At 39.4% G+C, this 19,710-nt stretch overlaps 1 long non-coding RNA gene and 1 pseudogene across 2 annotated transcripts; one reads left to right on the top strand and one right to left on the bottom strand.

Moving 5' to 3' along the window:
• The first annotated feature begins 1,779 nt into the window (after positions 1-1,779).
• Positions 1,780-4,001, top strand: LOC122010335. 2 transcript variants are annotated; one of them, XR_006119857.1, is made up of 3 exons: positions 1,780-1,825; positions 1,902-1,976; positions 3,737-4,001. It is a non-coding gene; the product is annotated as an uncharacterized LOC122010335 (long non-coding RNA). The 2 variants fall into 2 exon arrangements; XR_006119856.1 differs by lacking the exon at positions 3,737-4,001 and having other exon boundaries at positions 1,902-2,214.
• Positions 4,002-17,977: 13,976 nt separating this feature from the next.
• Positions 17,978-19,710, bottom strand: part of LOC122011288 — a 45,227-nt pseudogene continuing 43,494 nt past the window's right edge.

Genomic DNA, 19,710 nt, shown 5'->3' on the forward strand with positions numbered 1-19,710 from the left:
ACGAGACCATGACGCGATTTGGGTAATCGTTGATCAATTAACCAAATCCGCGCACTTCTTAGTGATCCGGAGGATTGATTCCCTCGATCGATTGGTAGATCTATTTTGCCGGGAGATCATCAAATCACGGGGTGTCTCATTGACTATTATTTCGAATAGAGACTCCCGGTTCACGTCTCATTTTTTTGACAGAGTCTGCAACAGGCCTTGGGCACGCAGCTCTGTTTCAGTACAACTTTCCATTCGCAGACAGATGGACAGTAGAGTGGACCATTTAGACTCTAGAGGACTTGTTGAGGCTTGTGTATTAGATTTTGGAGGCAGTTGGGCGGATCATTGGCCATTGGTAGAGTTCGCCTACAACAACGGGTTGCATTCGACTATCCTAATGCCACCGTTGAAGTGTTGTATGGTAGGCCTTGTCGGACACCCACCCTCTGGATGAGGTTGGGGAGGCCCAGTTGTCGGGACCTCAGGCCCAGTTATCGGGACCTCATAGAGCTCCGCATGAGGCAGAGATGATCCGTATTATCAGACGGAGGATGTCAGAGGCGCAGGACCGCCAGAAGAGTTATACTGATCGGAGACGGAGACTTTTGGAGTTCTCTATTGGTGATCATGTATTTCTGTGGGTTTCACCCACGAAAGGGGTGAAGAGATTTGACCTCAGAGACAAGCTAGCTCCTCGATACTTTGGACCTTTCCAGATCTTGGGAAGGGTTGGAGTGGTAGCTTATTGTTTAGTGCTACCACCAGCTTTGGCGGGTGTTCACGACGTATTCCATGTGTCTATGCTGATGAGGTATATATCCGACTCGACACATGTACTGACAGATATCACAGCGTCGTTCAGCCTGACGTCACTTATGAGGAGATTCCGGTACAGATTTTAGACCGGAAAGAGCATCAGTTGTGGAACAAGACTATCCGACTGGTTAAAGTCAGATGACAGTATCATTCGGATGAGGAGGCTAACTGGGAGCTCGAGGATACGATCCGAGCTCGATACCCCATCTTTTCACTTGAGGTATGTGCTTTAATTTACCGTTCAGCATTTATACTTTCTATATCTGTTGTTAGTATTTGCTGATGGTTAATATTGAAATTTGGGGACCAAATTTTTATTAGTGGGGGAGAATGTAAAATACCGAAAACATGCCAATATTAATGAGGGAATTTTTTTGGAATTTTTAGAAATTTTTCGGAATTTTCGGAGCTCGTACGGACGAGTTCACGGGGATAAAAACGGGACCCGAAAAAGCCTGTTTAGGCTACCCTGTTTTAATAAGGAAAAGATTTATTTTCTTTTCCTTTTTCTTTTCTTTTTCCTTTGTTTTTTTTTCTCTTATTCTTTTCCCCGAGCCCTCACCCGCACCTCTCTTCTCCCTCACTCCCGAACCCGACGCCAAAAGCCCTAACCGCCGGTGCCGGCGGTTTCTTCCTCTGCGCCGATACCAGCCGCCTCCCTTCTCTTCTCATCATTCCTTGCGACGCACCCTTCTGCCCGACATCGCTGTCGTCGTGCCCTAGCACCGCCGCCGACCCATCTCCTCACTTCTTCTCTGTCTCGGTGCCCTAGCCGTCGACGACACACGGAGCCAGCGCCGCACACAGGCGCCTCTGCCCAAGCCACCTCGCGCCGCCACCACAGCCGACAGCCGGCCGCCACTGAGCCCTGCCGAAGCCGCTGCCTCACTGGACTAGAGCAGCGATGTCGCCTCTGCCCTAGCACTCCTGTTTTCACCACAGGTGACGCTGCCACTTGTTGCCGCTCCTTAGCCCTAGTGCCGACCCATATTTTCTCTGCCCTAGCCGAATCTTGAAGGTAAGGGCCATACCTAGCTGTGGAATTAGGGCTGTGGCTAGATCGCAGTTCATGTTCTTCTTTGCTGCTAATCTAGGTCACGGATTGGTGAGGTTTTATATATTGTGGGGTGTTTTTGATTTCGGCAGTAACCCCATCCTGCAGCAGTAAGGTAAGTGCTTGGTTTATGGAGTGAGTTGGCACACTTTTGATACATGCTCTAGGTATGAATTGATACATAACTAATTTGGTTATAGGGTGATTTAGGTATGTTATGTTATTATACATGATAAATTGTAGTCATGTTTCGAATTTGATATTTGTTAGGTATGATAATTTTTGTTGTAGATAAATTATATTCGATAGTTGAGATTGTTCTTGGGTTATAATAATTGGAGTTCAGATGACCATTTTGGATTGATTCAATTTAAATTTCCTTAATTGGAAAGGGAATAGGTATATTTTTATTCGGTCCTGATATTCAGTTTACCTAAATGATACTTGTTAGAGTAGCTAAATTGAATATGTGTATGCAAGACCCTGATTACGGGACGATTGTTTCTGACGTGAGGATTGTTTGGTACGGACTACAGATAAAGGCGGGTACCTCTTGACTTATCTTTTATGATATCGTCATTTGGATATGCATAGTACTTTATAGCTACAAGCAATGAACATGTTTGTCTTTGGTATGTCACTGTTTGATATCCATAGCATGTTAGGTTTATCGCTTGTTATGTATCCGTGCTTATATCTCGTGATTTGTTACCATGAGTATCTTATTTCCATGAGTACTTTATTACCATGAGTACCTTAGTTCCTAGAGTAAGTGACATACCATGCTCTATTGAGGTTAGGACTAGGTTCTGGATTTTATTTCTGGCAGGTGTATCTAGATTATCTGATACCTAGGTTTTTATACCATAGCTGGCTTGTGTACCTCTATTTGTATATCATATATGATTCGTGTACCTAGACTCTGATTCTTTGATCTATGTATATTGTTGGTACATATGTTATGGAAGGAGGATATGTTTAGGATCTAGGTTGTTATACCATAGAGGATCTGTATACCCTAGATTCGTGAATTGACCTACTGATCTTGTGGTACCCATATTATACATATGGATATGGTTATGTTGATCGGTTTATGACTATGCTTAGTGTCATGCATCGTTTCATGCTGTGCGATTATCGGCTCCACTATGGTTGAGCACATCGCCGATTACACTGCACACACCACCACTCATTGATTAGTGGTATATCAGGTGGCGGTTCTCTGTTTGGCTCCGTTGGTCCGAGGACTCAGCGTGGTAGCGATAGACAGTTCCGCTCTGTTTAGCTCCGTTTAGTAGCGTAGTAGCCGGCAGACGGTGGACTCTGTTGGCTCCGTTGGTCGGTGACTCGGTGGTAGTGGCGAGGATACCTCCCGCCATCGTGTCTTGGGAGATGAGGCATCGAGCTCCCCGTTTATGATTTGGGGTCACAGGACAGAGTACTCCGACAGCATCCCGTCACTCGGTCACTCATCGGGAGTAGTGACGACAGAGTGCATGGTTGTCACTTTACCCATTCGGGCCTCACCATTCAGTGTGTGAGATGGTCGATCGACGGGGTGACCAGACGCATCATTAGATCATACGATCGATGCATTTATATTCTTATGATTGTGTTTCTGCGATTTGTTCTGCGATTTTGGTTGATGCATACTTTGACCGCATACGTGATTATTGACACTTCGGTTTGCGACCCTTTGTATGCGGATAGAGTTCTTGGTGAGCATGACTTCCTCGCCTTACCTTCGCAGTTTCATATTCCTATATATGATTAGGAAGTCGTATTTGTTTATTATTGTTAGATATATCTTACTACTCATGTCCATTGGTATTCGCTGAGTTGTTGAACTCACCCCCGTTGACACTATCTTTTCAGGTACCAGGTTATTTATGGTGTCGCTTGGAGCATCCTGTCTGCTGGTCCCCACGTCACATCAGAAGCCATATCTCCGCATTTTTTTGTTATTTGATCTTGGTATATGAGATGTATGTATTTGACTTTGTGTGTTCCGGTTTTGTGTTCGGAGTGTTGAGGTTATATGTGATGTTTTGTATCAGTTGTTGGTTGTGTAAGCCTAGCAGGCTAGCAGTCTTGTGTTTTGGTTTGTATTTGGTTTCTGTCATTTTCCGTGTTTTGGTTTTGTTCCAGCCGTGTGGGCTGATGATATATATATATATATATATATAACTACGTGGTTGTGTGTATATATTCCAGCCGCCTGTGGCTGATGTATATTGTGTATGTAGAAAGTGTCAGATTGTCCGCCGTACAGGGGAGGTGCTGCCAAAATTTCTTCGGACAGAGACTCCTCTGGGGCGTGACATATATAACTCTTAGCATATAGCTGACCGAGGGGAGGCCAACCAAACAAGAGTGTTCGTATACACCCAGTAGGTTAAGACCGGATGAGAGTAAATGACCGGTCGAGTATAAAGGCATTTAGTCTTATACGGTCTGGAGCCTATTATCGACCGAGCAAAGGCAAGTCAAATGAGAATATTCGTACACGCTCGGTAGGAAAAACTCGGCCGAGCGTGAAGGACCAACCGAGCATAAAGGCATTTGGCCTTATATGATCTCTAGCATATTATCGGTCGAATAGAGGTTGACCAAGTATAAGTATTTATATACACTCAGTAGATAAATCCCGGCCGAGCCTAAGGGATCTGCCGGGCATAAGGGTATATAGCCTTATGGTGTTCCCAATACTCACTCGATTGTGTAAAGATCGACTGAGCGCAAGTACTCATAAACACTTAACAATAAAAGCCCAGTCAAGTATAAAGAGTCGACTGAGTATAAAGACATTTAAACTTACTAGATCTCTTGAACATAGCCAGTCAAGATTAGTATAACAGAAGGTATTCTCAATACATATATGATGAGCTTAAGTGATTAACCAAATATATATGTGATATATGAATAATATGATAATAATATGTGATTATATGACAGCTTGGCTAGTTTGCGGGAAATAGTTTCTGGAAGTTTCTCGAAGTTTCTGCAGGTATGCTAAACGACAAAGAAGGTACATCTGGGGTACAAAAAAGATTCCTTAAACTATTATTACAGGTTGTACTTACATCATCTCCTAATAGACTCTAACAAACCGGGGTCCACCTCATAACCATGAAGGTTATATAAGTTGGTATAAAATGGGGAATCCTCTCCGTTGACAAGGTAGGTGCAACATCACCACTCAAACTCTAGTTCCACTTCAGTTTACTGTTCCTCTTTCTTTTTCTTCCTTGGAGTGAGATAACTGACTTGAGCATCAGAGGGCCTAGCTAGGGATTTCCAACCCGGTCTTAGGTCACTAATGCTTTGTTGGTTGATCTCATAGTGCGCAGGAGGAGATATTACTCATCGGGGCATCGATCCTCGGTTTTCTTCGTCGAGGTGCACTCTTCATCGAAGTTCTTCCAGATCTGCTTTGGTTTTCTCAGATCTATCATTATTCATCTTCATCGAGGTCATCACTCACCTTACCCAGTGCTTCATCTCATCGAGCTTTCAGGCATGATCAAATTTGGCGTCGTCTTTGGGAACTTTCACTTGAATCTGAGACTACGTGATGGAGGACGCTGGAAAACTCAATACTATCACCTTAACTCAAGAAGATCTAGAGTTGCTTATTAGTGCGAGAGTACAGAAGGCTTTACAACAGCAATAACAAGTGAATATTGGACGTACCTTGCCAGTAGCAGTATACTCAACAATCTCGACTACTGATCACTGGAGAGACAGAGGTATGGAAGAAGACGATCATGCTTACATAACTCCTGCTCCCGTTTCCCCTACTCAACATCTCCAAGTATTTTTTCTTACTCCTATGGAGCAAGGAGGATGAAGATCGGTGCTTCAGGAGTCTTCTGGTGAAGCACCAGTAAGAGAAAAATGTAAAGGAAAGATGGTGGCCAGTGATAGCTCCCCTGAAAGAATCGTTACTCCTTTCTCTCAGACGATGCTTGATGATCCACTTCCAAAACACTATCAGAACTTAAATATTGGAGAATATTCTGGAACTATTGATCCAGAAGATCATCTTCTTAAGTTTGAGAATGCAACTCTATTACAGCAGTTTACCGATTGTGTTAAGTGTCGTATGTTTCTCACCACCTTCGGAGGAGCGGCTCAGAGGTGGTTCAAGATGTTACCAGAAAATTCCATCTAGCATTTCAAGGATTTTTGTAAGGTATTTCTGCATCACTTCTCTAGTAATCGGAAGTATCACAAGACTCCCTGGAGTCTCTTTTCCATTAAACAAGGACCTAAAGAGGTCATTAGAGCTTATATTAAAAGGTTTAATCAAGTAGCTATTGATGTTCCTAGTGTTACTATTGAAATTTTGGTGAGTGCCTTCTCTCAATGACTCAATGATAATGATTTCTTTAAGGATCTGGTGCAAAATCTTCAACTAATTTTGATTTATTAATTGAACGAGCTACTGAATTTATTAATATTGAAGAGGCTCAAGCTGCTTGTAAGAAGGAAAATGTTGTACCTATCCTGGCTCCAATTAATGAATGATCCATAGCTCCTGTTCATCCACCAAGGGGACCTCGTATGGCTCCTCCTCCACAGCGTCAACTTGAACCTAGACCCCAAGCAGTACAACATGTGGAGATGCCACAAGAAATCCCAAGAAGATGGTGTACGTATCATATGTCGGGTATTCATTATACAAAAAATTGTTTCACTCTGAAGAACCAGCAGACAAATAATACTCGATATCGTCGACAATCTCCTAATCATCAATCATATCCTAGGCAAAATAGTCCGCTCAAAATGGAATACAAGGCGGTCGAACCACAACAGGGAGTATTACAGCTGCTGACCGTGCCAGTCCAGGCACCCGAGTGAACACATCCCGAGACCACAACCGCTCGGCAAGAGGAAATTGAAGCAACGCCACCCGGGGTAATATCAACATGATAGCGGGCGGACCTACTGATGATGATTCAAATCGAGCAAGGAAATCACACGCTCGGCGATTAGAGATCCATGTAGTAGGATGTAGCTGTTGGGTGCTACTTGGAATTCCATTCTGATTCCCCTGTATAAAAATTTGTACAAGCACAGAACTTTTCCTAGCAACCCATGTGCTCTACTGAAGTTAAACTTGGATTGTAAACGATGCTTAACATTATTAATCTAAATTGTTCTTCAGAAGTTAAATTTGGATTGGAAACGAAACTTAACATTTTTACTCCAAGTTCAACCCATGTGTTCTTCATAAGTTAAATCATATTACAGAAGTTGATTAAATATCTATTTCAAGGATTGACTTCCAGGTTAAACATGGCGAGGCACTCAGCCTTCTTGGGTATGAGATCATCCACCACTTCCTAGACAAAACCTTTCAAAGAAATTGAATATTTAAACTTCTTACAGTAACCCTAGGTTTAACTATAGAGACATCAATAGAAGCACAAGATCAAAACACAAAATTAAAATATAAAATTGATACACAAAATCGATAGTCTCTTGTGTTGGTATTTCAGGATCCATACAAAGAACACAAACTAATTATGCAGCATAAATAAATAATTAGTTATACCTTTCTTTGTAGATTAAAGACCTCTTGATCTTCTGTTGTATTCCTCTCCTCCTCTTAGACGTCGTGTGGGCGACGATCTACCAAGATGAAATCCACCCGAGCCTTCTTCTTCCTTCCAAGACTTTTGGCCACCAAAAAGGATGCTTCTCCAAGGGATGCCAACCCTATCTTCCTCTCCAATAGATGAAAATCGCTGGCCCTAGGATGAAGATGGGATGCCAAATAGGAAGCCACCTTCTCTTCTTCTTCCCTTCCAAGCAACCGGCCATAAGGATCTTCCAAGCCTTGATGCCATCGTCCCTAGGAAGAAAGAAGCAAGAAGAAGGGAAGAGGTCGGCCACAAGGAAAATAGAAGAGGAGGAAGCCTTAGGTTGTATCTCATGAAGGCACCCTCTACCTCTCTTTTATAATCCTTGGTGATTACAAAAAAGAAAAGTTTTAAACAAAATTAAAACTTCCTTTTAATCTTTATCATGGTCGGACATAGCTTGTGCAACAAATAAGGAAAGTTTTAAAATTAAAATCTCCCTTTTAAATTCTTTTGTGTATGACTATAAAAAGAAAGATTTTAAAATTAAAATTTCTCTTTTAAATCCTTTTATGGATAGCTATAAAAGGAAAGATTTTAAAATTAAAATTTCTCTTTTAAATCCTTTTATGGATAGCTATAAAAAGAAAGATTTTAAAATTAAAACTTCTCTTTTAAATCCCTTCATGGATGGCTATAAAAGGAAAGATTTTAACAAAAATAAAATCTCCCTTTTATTCCTATTTTGGATGGCTATAAAAATAAAGTTTTTTTTAAAAAAAAAATTAAAATCTCTCTTTAAATCCCTTTAATGGATATCTGTAAAAGGAAAGATTTTAACAAAAAATAAAACTCCCTTTTATTCCTTACTTGGCCGGCCACAACTTGGGCTCCAAGCATAACTTGTGGTCGGCCACATCTTGGACACCAAGATGGGCTTGGCCGACCCCTTTACTTGGGTAAGAAGTTGGGCTTGGATGGATGCGAGGTTTATATATAGAGGCTACAACAGGGACCGAGAGGAGGAATTGGTTTTGGCCTCCTGATCGATGAGCTTGAGCTTCCCGTGTTTGCCCCGAACACTCAACTCAAGTTCATCAATAATAACTCATATCACTAAAGAGTTATTATTGAACTACAGCATCAATCTCATATTACATTATGGGTTACTTCTTATCATGAGTGCATTAATCTTCCTATGTTTAAGATATCAAATGTCCATTAATTAAATGAGTTACTGACAACTCACTTAATTAATATCTAGCTCCAAGAGTAGTACCACTCAACTTCATTGTTATGTCGAACTAAGTCCACCTGCAGGGTTTACATGACAATCCTTATGAGATCCTCAAAGGGACATCATCAACCTAGATCACTAGGACACAGTTTTCTTCTATAATCAACAACACACCATATACATAATATTATTTCTCAATTTATCGGGCCTATTGATTTAACGAAATAAATCTCACCCATTGATAAATTAAAGAAATAAATACTAAGTATATGTGCTTGTTATTATATCGGGATTAAGAGTACACACTGTTGGTTGCTACTCGGAATACATACTGGTTCCCCTGTACAAAAATTTTTTGTACAAGTACTGAACCTTTCCTAGCTACCATGTGTTCTTTAGAAATTAAACTTGGAATCACAAATGGAACTTAACATTATTGAAACCAAGTTTAACTTATTTGTTATTAATGGTTAGACTTGGATCGCAAGCGGAACTTAACACTATTGATCCAAATCTGACATATGTTACATAGTTGATTAAATATTTATTTCTAAGATTGGTTTCCAGGATAAACGTGGTGAGATACTCGGCCTTCTTGGGTATGGGAATATTCACCACTGCCTAGTCAAAACCTTTCAAAGAAATTCAATATTTAATCCCCTCGCAGTAACATTAGGTTTAACCAAAAGAACAATCGAATCACAAGATCGAAAGAAACAAAAGAACACAAATCGAAACATGAATTCGAAACATGAATTCGAAACCTAGAATCTCTAACCTCTTGTGTTTGGAATTCATATAAAGAAAACTAGCATGATGCAAAAAACAATTACTAGTTATACCTTTCTTTGTAAACAACGACCTCTTGATCTTCTATCGTATTCCTCTTCTTATCTCGGACGTCGTGTGGGTGACAATCTACCGGGATGAGAATCCACCTAAACCACCTTCTTCTCCTTGCAAGTTTCGACCACCAACCTTCTCCTTGAGATGATGATGTTCGGCCACAAACTCCAAGATCCAAGGGATGCTAGAAACTCCTTCCTCTTCTTCTTCTCCAAGTAGGATCCGGCCACCACAAGAGTCTCCTTGAGATTGATGAGGTTCGGCCACCAAAAAGAAGAGAAGAAGAGAAGAGGATGGCAGGCCACACCAAGGAAGAAAAGAGAGGAAAATAGAATAGAGTTGTATCTCATGAAAGCACCCCCTACCCTCTCTTTTATAATCCTTGGCCATGACAAATAAGGAAAGTTTCAGCCAAAATTAAAACTTCCTTATCTTCCTTGCCAACAACTAAAAAGGAAAATTTAATTAAAATTTCCTTTAAACCTTTGTTATGGCCAGCCACATCATGTCCCACAAATAAGGAAAAATTTAAACACAAAATTAAAACTTTCTTATTTGTTTCCGAAAGAATTTTTAAAATTAAAATCTTATCCTTTAAATCCTTTTAAGGAAAGATTTTAAAATAAAATTCCTCTTTTAAATCCCTTCATGGTTGTCAAGTTATAAAAGGAAATTTTATAATTTAAAATCTCTCTTTTAAAATATGTGGATGGTTACAAAAAAGGAAAGTTTCTGTCAAAATTAAAATCTTCCTTTCATCTACAAATAAGGAAAGATATCTAATCCTTCTCTTAATCTTTTGTAAAGAACTATAAAAGGAAATATTTAAATTTTAAACTCTCTTTTAAAACCATGACTTTCACATAAGGAAAGATTTTAAAAATAATATCCCTTTTATTTTATTGTGGTCGGCCACCTAAGCTTGGGCTCCAAGCTTTGGCCGGCCACATTACATGGCTCAACCCTTTAGCTTGGCCGGCCCTAGCTTGGGCTCCAAGCTTGGCTTGGCCGACCACCTAAGGGTGGGTAAGAAGGTGGGTATAATACTTTATAAATAAGAGACTACGATAGGGACCGAGAGGAGAAATTGATTTTGGTCTCCCGATAAAATTAAGCTTCTCGTGTTCGCCCCGAACACCCAACTTAATTTCATCAATAATAATTCATACCACTAAAGAATTATTATTGAATTATCACATCAATCCCAAATTACATTTTCACTACAAGAAAAACCCTCATAGACATCGGTGGAACAACAACAGTTTTAAGCAAAAACTGATGTCTTTGAATATTTTACACCAGTTTTTCCAAAAATCGGTGTCTATGAGCGCAGATTTTCGCTCATAGACATCGGTTTTTTAGCCGATGTCTATGAGCGCCTTTTTTTTTGTTAATAGACATCAGTTTTAACAACGGTTTTTAAAACTCGGTGTTAATGAACCAAAAAAAAATAATTTAATTTTTCCACCAGCCAAAATTTACAACACTTCACAAAGTTCCCTCCAAACCTAAACCAATATCGTGTCGCTTCTCTCAGTCTAAATGTAAACCTAAACCTCCTGACCATCTCTCTCAGCCTCATCTCCCTCTTCCCCTTACTGGATCTCTTCCCTTCTTGGATCTTGGATCGATGAGGAAGATCAAAACCACCTGCTTCTTCTCCACGCTCGCCGGCACGATCTGGCCGGGCCAGTCTGGCGGCTCCGGCCTCACCGGCACCCACGGGGGCTCCGTTGAAGGCTCTTGCTTGCTCAACAACGGCGGCGAGCTCGTGTTGAGGCAAAAGGAAGCAGAGAACAGGGATGCATCTCCTCCATTTCCTTGTTGCTGCTGAAGCTCGAGAATCGATTCCTCCAACCTCTGAGCAAACTCCTCCACATTATCCTCCTCCGCCCGACCATCATCGACGCCGCCAGAAGGGAAGCACTCGGTCCTAGCATCGAAGGCGCGGCGGCATAAAAAACCATGTCCAAATGGCTGCCTTCCTTTGCCTCCCCCAACCTCCATCGACCGAGTCTACAGTAGCCTGGCCAATTCGCCAGCCCCAAGGAACGTGCAGCCCACGATGCCCTTCCGCTTGCCGGACCCAACGGTGGAGACAATGGCAGTGAAGATGGTGGCCTGCGATGGCGTCGTGGAGGCGGACCACGTCCCAGTGACCTGAACACCCATCTCCTCTCGACGTCTCCTCCCCCTCTGTGCTTTCAATGAAGTCAAACCTTACCTTTTCGTGACTGAAAACGTAGGCCTCCTCTCACCCTACCCGCCCATGGAAAGTGTTCATCAAGAACAATACTAAAACCGGACACTATCGCACGGTCTGGCACCAAGGAGATCTGGTGAACAATTTGGGCACTATCACACGGTCTGGCACCAAGGAAAAATCTGTAGCGAGGCAAGAGCAGCAGCCCCGTGCGCTTCCTTCACCGAAAGGAGTGAGCTTTGGTCGTGGATGCCTTCCTATCTCTGTCCTCAACCCTACTTGTGAAAAAGATCATCTTTGGCTGATCTCGCGCCTGGTGAGCTGTATTGGTAGTTCCTGGATAATTAATGGGTAACTGCTGGGTCAGAGGGAAGACATCCGTCTACGGAGTGTCATCCAGTTCGAAGTCAGGTGGGTCTCCTCTTTTTTAACTCCAGTGATTTGGTTGTCTCTGAGAGTTGATTTTTTGTTTCTTATACTTATTTTTTAGTAGCTAAAGCTGTGATATTTTGCTAAAGAGCAAAGTAGATACGTGCTAAGTTTGATAAAGAAACTTCCTATTTGTTCTCTGGGGTTTTGCAAGTAAGGAATAGACACACGGTTTTCCTTGTATTCTTTAAAGTTGCTTGTGAATTTTTGACCTGAAACCATTATAGACTTTGTATCTTTTGGGGGAAACAGATTTAACAATGTTTTCTTTTGATAATCATGTTTATGCCTTAGTACAAATAGTCAGGTTTTAGCTTGTGCTGTACTGATGCATGTTAGATACACCAAAGGAAGCATGGGTTGTAAAAGCTTGTTTTGTCCATCAACAGAATGCCCAAGACTCCAGACACATGTTGTGAGACAAGAGGAGAAGGAAGGTAGCAAACTGCCTTCAAACCCTGAGGAAGTTAAGGATTTGCGACGGGATACAGCAGTAAATCCCCTCATATCCTTCATTTTCAGTGAGCTGAAGCTAATCACAGGGAATTTTAGGCAGGATCATGTTTTGGGTGTTGGAGGATTTGGTAGAGTTTACAAAGGTTTGATCAGCGAAGATCTCAGGGATGGGCTGCAACCCCTTCAAGTAGCAGTGAAAGTCCATGATGGTGATAACAGTCATCAAGGTCATAGGGAATGGCTGGTATCCATCTCCAATAACTCAATTGTTGGTTCTGTCTCACTACTGTATTTTTGCTATAACAATATGGTGTTTACAGGCTGAAGTTATATTCCTCGGGCAAATTTTCTAGCTAGGTTTTTTTTCCTTATCTGGACTTTCTGCATGTGGCCTTTTTTTCCCTTCTATTTTAGATGATGAGTATTAGAATGATAAATTTATCTAGAAATGGGACATGCTTCAAGCATAATTAATCTATTCTAGGAAACACTGCTGAATTAGTCAATACCATGCCACATTTGTGTACATGATCATATGGTCGTGTTTGCAAAATTTGTCCAGATTGTCAAGTTCAACCGGTAAAAATTGAAACCCAAAGCCATACTGGTCCAAAGATTATTGATTAAATTACATTATTGATTAAATTATTGATTAAACTGGGTAAGAGAATTACATTATTGATTAAATTTGAAATATCTTTTATGGTTACTTCTATGATCAGGTTCGGCTCTATCTTGACTTATAAAGATTGTAGGCATATTGAACCTGAATTTTGTTTATGCCACCTCAGTTGACCTAGATTCTCCTTTGTATCACAGACTCGAGTTTACTTGATACTGGAATATGCAGCTAAAGGTGAACTCTACAAGGAACTACAGAAGTCCAAATGCTTCAGTGAGAGGCGAACTGCTATAGTGAGTTCTTTGCAAACACACACTAACGGTTATCAGTGTATGAGCTTTTATCTATTATTGTCAATGAAGGACTAACACTCTAATCATGTACCCATAGAATTTGCAGTTCCTTTCTCACTGTATGTACAAGTGTTGTGCATTTGCAAATTTAATGAGGCTAGTGTGTCTGCAAACTTGAACAAACGTTCTGATATTCTTCTTCTCTGAACTTGGGATAAAAGATACTGAGGTTCCTACACAATTGGGAGACTTTGCAAAACCAAAGTAACTAATTTATTAGGTTGAAATGATAAATAGATGAGTGATCTCAGTCTTGGCATGGCTAACATTTTTTTTAAAATTTTTTTATGTTCGAAACCTTTCCTTTTGTTTTGTATGGTTCTCTCTAAGAGCATGGACCTAGTTATCTTTTGACAGCTGAATATGATTCTTTTACTTCATTTGTAACTACAAATTCAACTTTCTGATACCTTGTGAACCACTGAAGATCCAATTGATGAATGTTTCTCTTTTTAAGCATTCCAATTAGTCATCTTGTTACCTAGTGCTCTTACTGCTTTTTCAACTATGATTTTTAGTCTTGGTTTACTAATATATTATTTATGTGTTTTTACAGTTTACAAATCTCAAGTACTCCAGAGTTGAAATTGATGAAGTGCGGTTCGAGTGGGCTGAATGCATGCTAGATTACATTTGAAGTGCGGTTCTACCTTGATGTGTTGCTAAAAGAATGTTCTACCTTGATTATGATATATATTAGCTTTTGATGTAAAAAGAATGTTTGTGTATTTTATGGATACTGTTGTAAGAAGAATATTTATGTAATTTGTGAATATTTGTGTATTTTATGGTTAATGTTGAATGAAGAATATTTGTGTAATTTGTGAATATTTGTGTATTTTTTTTGTTACTGTTTCGAAAATCAAATTTGTACTGTTAAAAAATATTGATATTACATCGGTTTTCCACCGCTACTAAATCGGTATTATTAACTAATATTACATCGGTTTTACACCGTTGATGAAACAGTGTCGTTAAGTGATACTACACCGGTTAATAACCGATTCGAACACCGGTGTCGTTAAGTGATACTATACCGGTTTTAAACCGATGTCTAAAATGGCAGACTTTTTACATCGCCTTCATAGACATCGGTCGAAAATGTAATAGACACTGGTGGAAAACCGATGTCTATGAGGGTTTTTGTTGTAGTGTTTGGGCTCCTTCTTATCATGAGTGTATTAGTCTCCCTATGTTTAAGATATCGAATGTCCATTAATTAAATGAGTTATTGACAACTCACTTAATTAATATCTAGCTCCAAGAGTAGTACCACTCAATCTTACACTACAACAAAAATATTAAAAGATAATAGTTAAAAACCGTTATCGTAGGCCCTTTAAAACCGTTGTAATTGCCAGTATTGTTAAAAGTGGGAGCTACGACAACGGTATTAAACTGTTGTCTTTGAATGAAAAGACAATAGTTTTACAATGGTTTTAAACCATTGTCTTTGAATGAAAAGACAACGGTTTAAAACCGTTGTTGTTTAGAGCATTTTTTTATTAACAATGCTAGTTTACAACCGTTTTTAGGGCTTCGACAACGGTTTTTAACCGTTATCTTTGAGGGTAATAGACAACAACAACGGTTTTAGATCATTATTTTTTAAATTATTATCTTTTAATATCAATATATTATATTTCAATATAAATATATAATAAAGAATCATAATTACAAAAGAAAGAATATTTCCCATATCAATATCATTCAAAATGTTACTTATACAAGAATTATATTACAATCACAAAAGAAAAAACATGTCTAATATTCAAATAAAATTTATCCCAATACAAATAAACAAATAAACTTCATTTACAACTAATGAACAATTGTCAAAAGACTAGAAACTTGTAATGGTGGTTCATCATGTCATGTAGGATTGCAAGTAATTATTGTCAACTCAAGCCCCATCAAAATCTTCAACTTGTAGAATTTCATTGGACTCCTCTTTCTCACTTGCTGATTCTTCCATGTCAACCTTTTCTAACATTCTAGATTTTTGTGAATCAAAGTATGTGAGCAAAGTACCAAAAATAAAAGGGAAGAATGTAATACCTGTAGAAGATGTAAAATAGGGTTGATAGCTGAAATTTGGAGAAGTGTAGTTGCTACAACCATAATAACAGATTTGATAAATCATATACTCTTCAAGTACCCCATTCATGTCGGCAAATAAAACCACAACATAAAACTTTGTCAATAGAACCTGTAAAATATAAACATATATTAGAAGAGTTCATCTTTATCTGAAGCACTAGTAACTCTTGACCATATACAATTTTTGATACAAGGAGAAAGTTTCAGGAATGTTTATCCGAGACCTGCAAATGAAATTGGTAAATGAAATAAAATCAGACACAAATATAATCTGAACAAGAAAAACAAGGAAAGATCAGTAATAAAGATCATCATCTCTAATATGTAATAAAAAATTATTCTTTTTGACAATTTCATATATAGTTTCAACCTAAAAACTCAGTACCAACAAAAATATGTATTTTTGTTTATATTGACAAAAATACTTCATCATTATTTTATTGATTGACAATAATTCAAGGGGAAATCTAACATGATAGAAAATAAAAAATAAAAAAGGGTTATTAGTGAAATATTCTACTCTGATAGGTAAAACAACCATACCAAATGGAAAGATGACTGAAGTCTACAGAACAGAAGAACCTGATTTGCATTTTGTGACCAAAAAATTGTTTATTTTTCAGCGGATCCACATAATTTGAATTCACCAGGAAAGGAGGAGATAGGCCAACATGCAAACACTATTTGCTTCAATTTTTTTCAAATCAACATCTTAGTTTGTTTTTCTCTGCAGTATTGTGCATTTGAAAGATGTAGATGGATGCAATATCGTCATTCATGGTGGATATTTTTGGAACATCATGGCATGTTTTCATGTAAATAACTACAATTATGTTATAGTAACTGATGCAGAAAAGGCCTGCAACTTCGGCAGAATAGAATTATCTTGGTCAATACTTTTAGATGGAAGCACGAGCACTAAAGAATGATTAAAATGAAAAAAAAACAAAAGAAATACAAAAGGAGTCAAATTTTACCCATCTCAAATAGAATGAAGGTATAACTTTAACAATAACATTATCAACCCCACTATTGCTGTTCTGGCAGCTATTGGATTAATTTTAAAACCATACTCAAAAGCTTCGGACGGTTGAGAAGTTAGAGAATGGTCGACTTACAAGTTTATCGAAATTGGAAAATGGAGCAAATAATTCAATACTGACCTTTCAAGAAGAGGCTTCCTAGCAAATGCTCCAAACGAAAATATATACTTTAAACACAATTCTCCACTTGCCTTAGCAGCTAAAGTATGGTACACATAATCTTCAAAAGCAAACAAAAATAATTCCAACCGAGAATAATGCAAGCAAAGGATCAATTTGTAAAACCTTTTTGATTGAATAACTGTCTACATACCAGTCAACAATTTGGATTCCTCCTCGATTAATTCCTCGCCAGCCGAATATGAGCCAAATCTAGCACTTGTATATCTTTGGACCAGCCTCTGTACACATTGTAGATATGTAAGACCCTTAAAATACATACCATCAGTAATAATTTAACTAACTACAGGACATAACTTTGAATAACTCAACAGTGTGAAAAAATCCGCAATCATAACTACAAGTGATAAAATCTAGATGGATAACATGTAATGTTGTTATTTTAGGAAACCCAATGGTGACTAATCAGGAAGATCAATAAGAAAGATGGATTTGCTTAGGATGAGATGAGTCATATTTCTAGCGGTAGTAATTAAAATAGCAATCAAGGTAAAACCTCTTTTATAGTATTCAGATAGCAATCCAAGTTCATGCATAAAAAAGTGAATACCATCAACAATAGTTGGTATCATGAACAATAGGATGCCATATAAAATTGGTTGATACTAAGATGTAATTCAAAGGAAACATTACAAAAATAAAAAAAATGATGAACCAGGTAACAACAAACCTTGGCCGAAAATTACAAGAATAAAGTACTATATAAAAGTGTGTTTGTTGCATGATTGAACATTGAAAAATTAAAATTATATGATGCTCTAATGAACAAGTGAACAAGTAGAAGATTTGACCAACAGTAGCCATCAAGCACATAATTATCAATAGACAGTTCAATCTAATGTATCAAAAGGAGGTAAGTAATGTTAAGATCCATTAACATTAGAAGGGAATGTAGAATTGCCCTGTAGATGTGTAGATAATCCTATCACGAAATTAGAAATTCTTGACAATTCTGACATGCTTAAAAAAAATCAGTATGGGGAAGTATTAGCAAATAAAGGACTAGATTTAATTAACTGAGTCAAAGAAATCAGCTTCTCACATGTCTCTTGTTCTACTGTGAAATCTTACAGCATAGTTACACAGATCCAATGGATCAGAGCCAGGTCGAAAATGTAGTAGACAATCTTAATTCATTACAGGAAAGATGTGTGATGAGAACCATACCCGCTGTGGGTCTCAATTACTTTAAGCTGGCGGAGGGCAATCCAAAGCCAGAAGGTGATCATGTGGTAAGGAACCATAGCGGGCCCTGCAAAGGAGGGGATCCCAAGGAGCAGCACCTCCGCCCAATGAGCATAGGGTGCTGCAAAGCCAATAGTCGCTGTGAATTCATGGTGGACACGGTGTATCTTCTCGTACCCCCATTTGCAGTGCATTAGTCGGTGAATCTAGTAGTTGCCATAGTCCTCCACCACGAAGTAAACCAAGAGTTGCAAAGCCACTTCCCACGGTGAGGGAAGGGGAAGCCCAGTCCTTATCCCCACAAACTACAAATAACTCTTTTAGTAAAGATAGAACAAAAATCTTCAAGAAAGTGGGTTGAAAGAAAAACAATGATGCTTTTATTCGGCTACGTAATTAAAAAGTAGATCAACAAAAAATATTACAAATTGAATAATGCAAAAAAAAGTGAGGTACTTGTTATTGAACTAATAAAGAGGTTTTTTCTGCCCAGAAAATAGATCAAACTGCAGTGCAACCCTAAGGAATCAAGAAGGGACCTTGATGGTGGGGTAGGAGGAGAGTTGAAGCGGGCCGACGACGAGGAGGAACACCCGCATGACGTCCTTATAGCATTGGAAGAAGGACGTCGGCGAGAGGCGGATCTTGGGCTGGATCTTGAAAGAGGAGACTGAGGCAGGGAAGCCAAGTTCGATGAGGGCGAGCGGGAGCCGCGCGAGGGAGAAAATGACGAAGAGGAAGATGATGTTAAGGTAAAATAGGAGGTAGTCGGGCATCCGTGCGGTGTAGCGGAACCAGATGTCCTCGGCAAAGGTCAGACTCCGCCCCAGCGCCGCCTCCGCCTCCCCAACGTCGCGTACAGCAACATCGCCGGCAGCGCAATAAGCGATCGGAACGAGAGCGACGATACCGTCGACAATGGGGATGTGGCACCGCGATGGCCGTAGTGGAGGAGCAGAGAAAGTCGGAGAGAGAGGGAGGGGACAAATGCGATCGCTTTTTCCCGGCTGTTGCTGCTCCTACGCGGCTAAAGTGAGCGAGACTGCGAGAGATTGTGAGAAAAGAGGGACGAAAATGCTTAGGGATAGAGAAGGTAAGAGGGGAATGCGGCGGCAAACAAATTTTGGGGAGAGGGAAAGAAAAAAAACAGCGGTAAAAAATGACGAAGGAAAAAAACACCGGTATTCAACATCACTTAATAGACAACGGTTTTCAAAAATCGTTGTCGTAACTCCAAAAAAGCGCACATAAACAACAGTTTTTAAAAACTGTTGTCGTAGCCTTTAAAAACCGTTGTCGTAGCCCCAAAAAAACATAAATAGAGAACGGTTTTTAAAAACCGTTGTCGTAGGCCAAAAAAAATGCTAAAAGACAACGGTTTATGTTAAAACCGTTGTTAAAAGTCAAACAACAACGATTTGGCATAAAACCGTTATCGTTTCAGTGTTGTTGAATGAGGATTTTGTTGTAGTGTTATTGTCATGTTGGACTAAGTCCATCTGCAGGGTGTTGGACCCCGTGGTAGTTTTGATGTGATCAACCAAGTTGGTTAGGTCCTGCTGTGTTTGATCCCTGTGTCTGAGTGTGCAGGAGCTTAGGAGCACAGG

The sequence above is a fragment of the Zingiber officinale genome, chromosome 8A (genome assembly GCF_018446385.1).
Source record: "Zingiber officinale cultivar Zhangliang chromosome 8A, Zo_v1.1, whole genome shotgun sequence".
NCBI classification, from domain to species: Eukaryota; Viridiplantae; Streptophyta; class Magnoliopsida; order Zingiberales; family Zingiberaceae; genus Zingiber; species Zingiber officinale.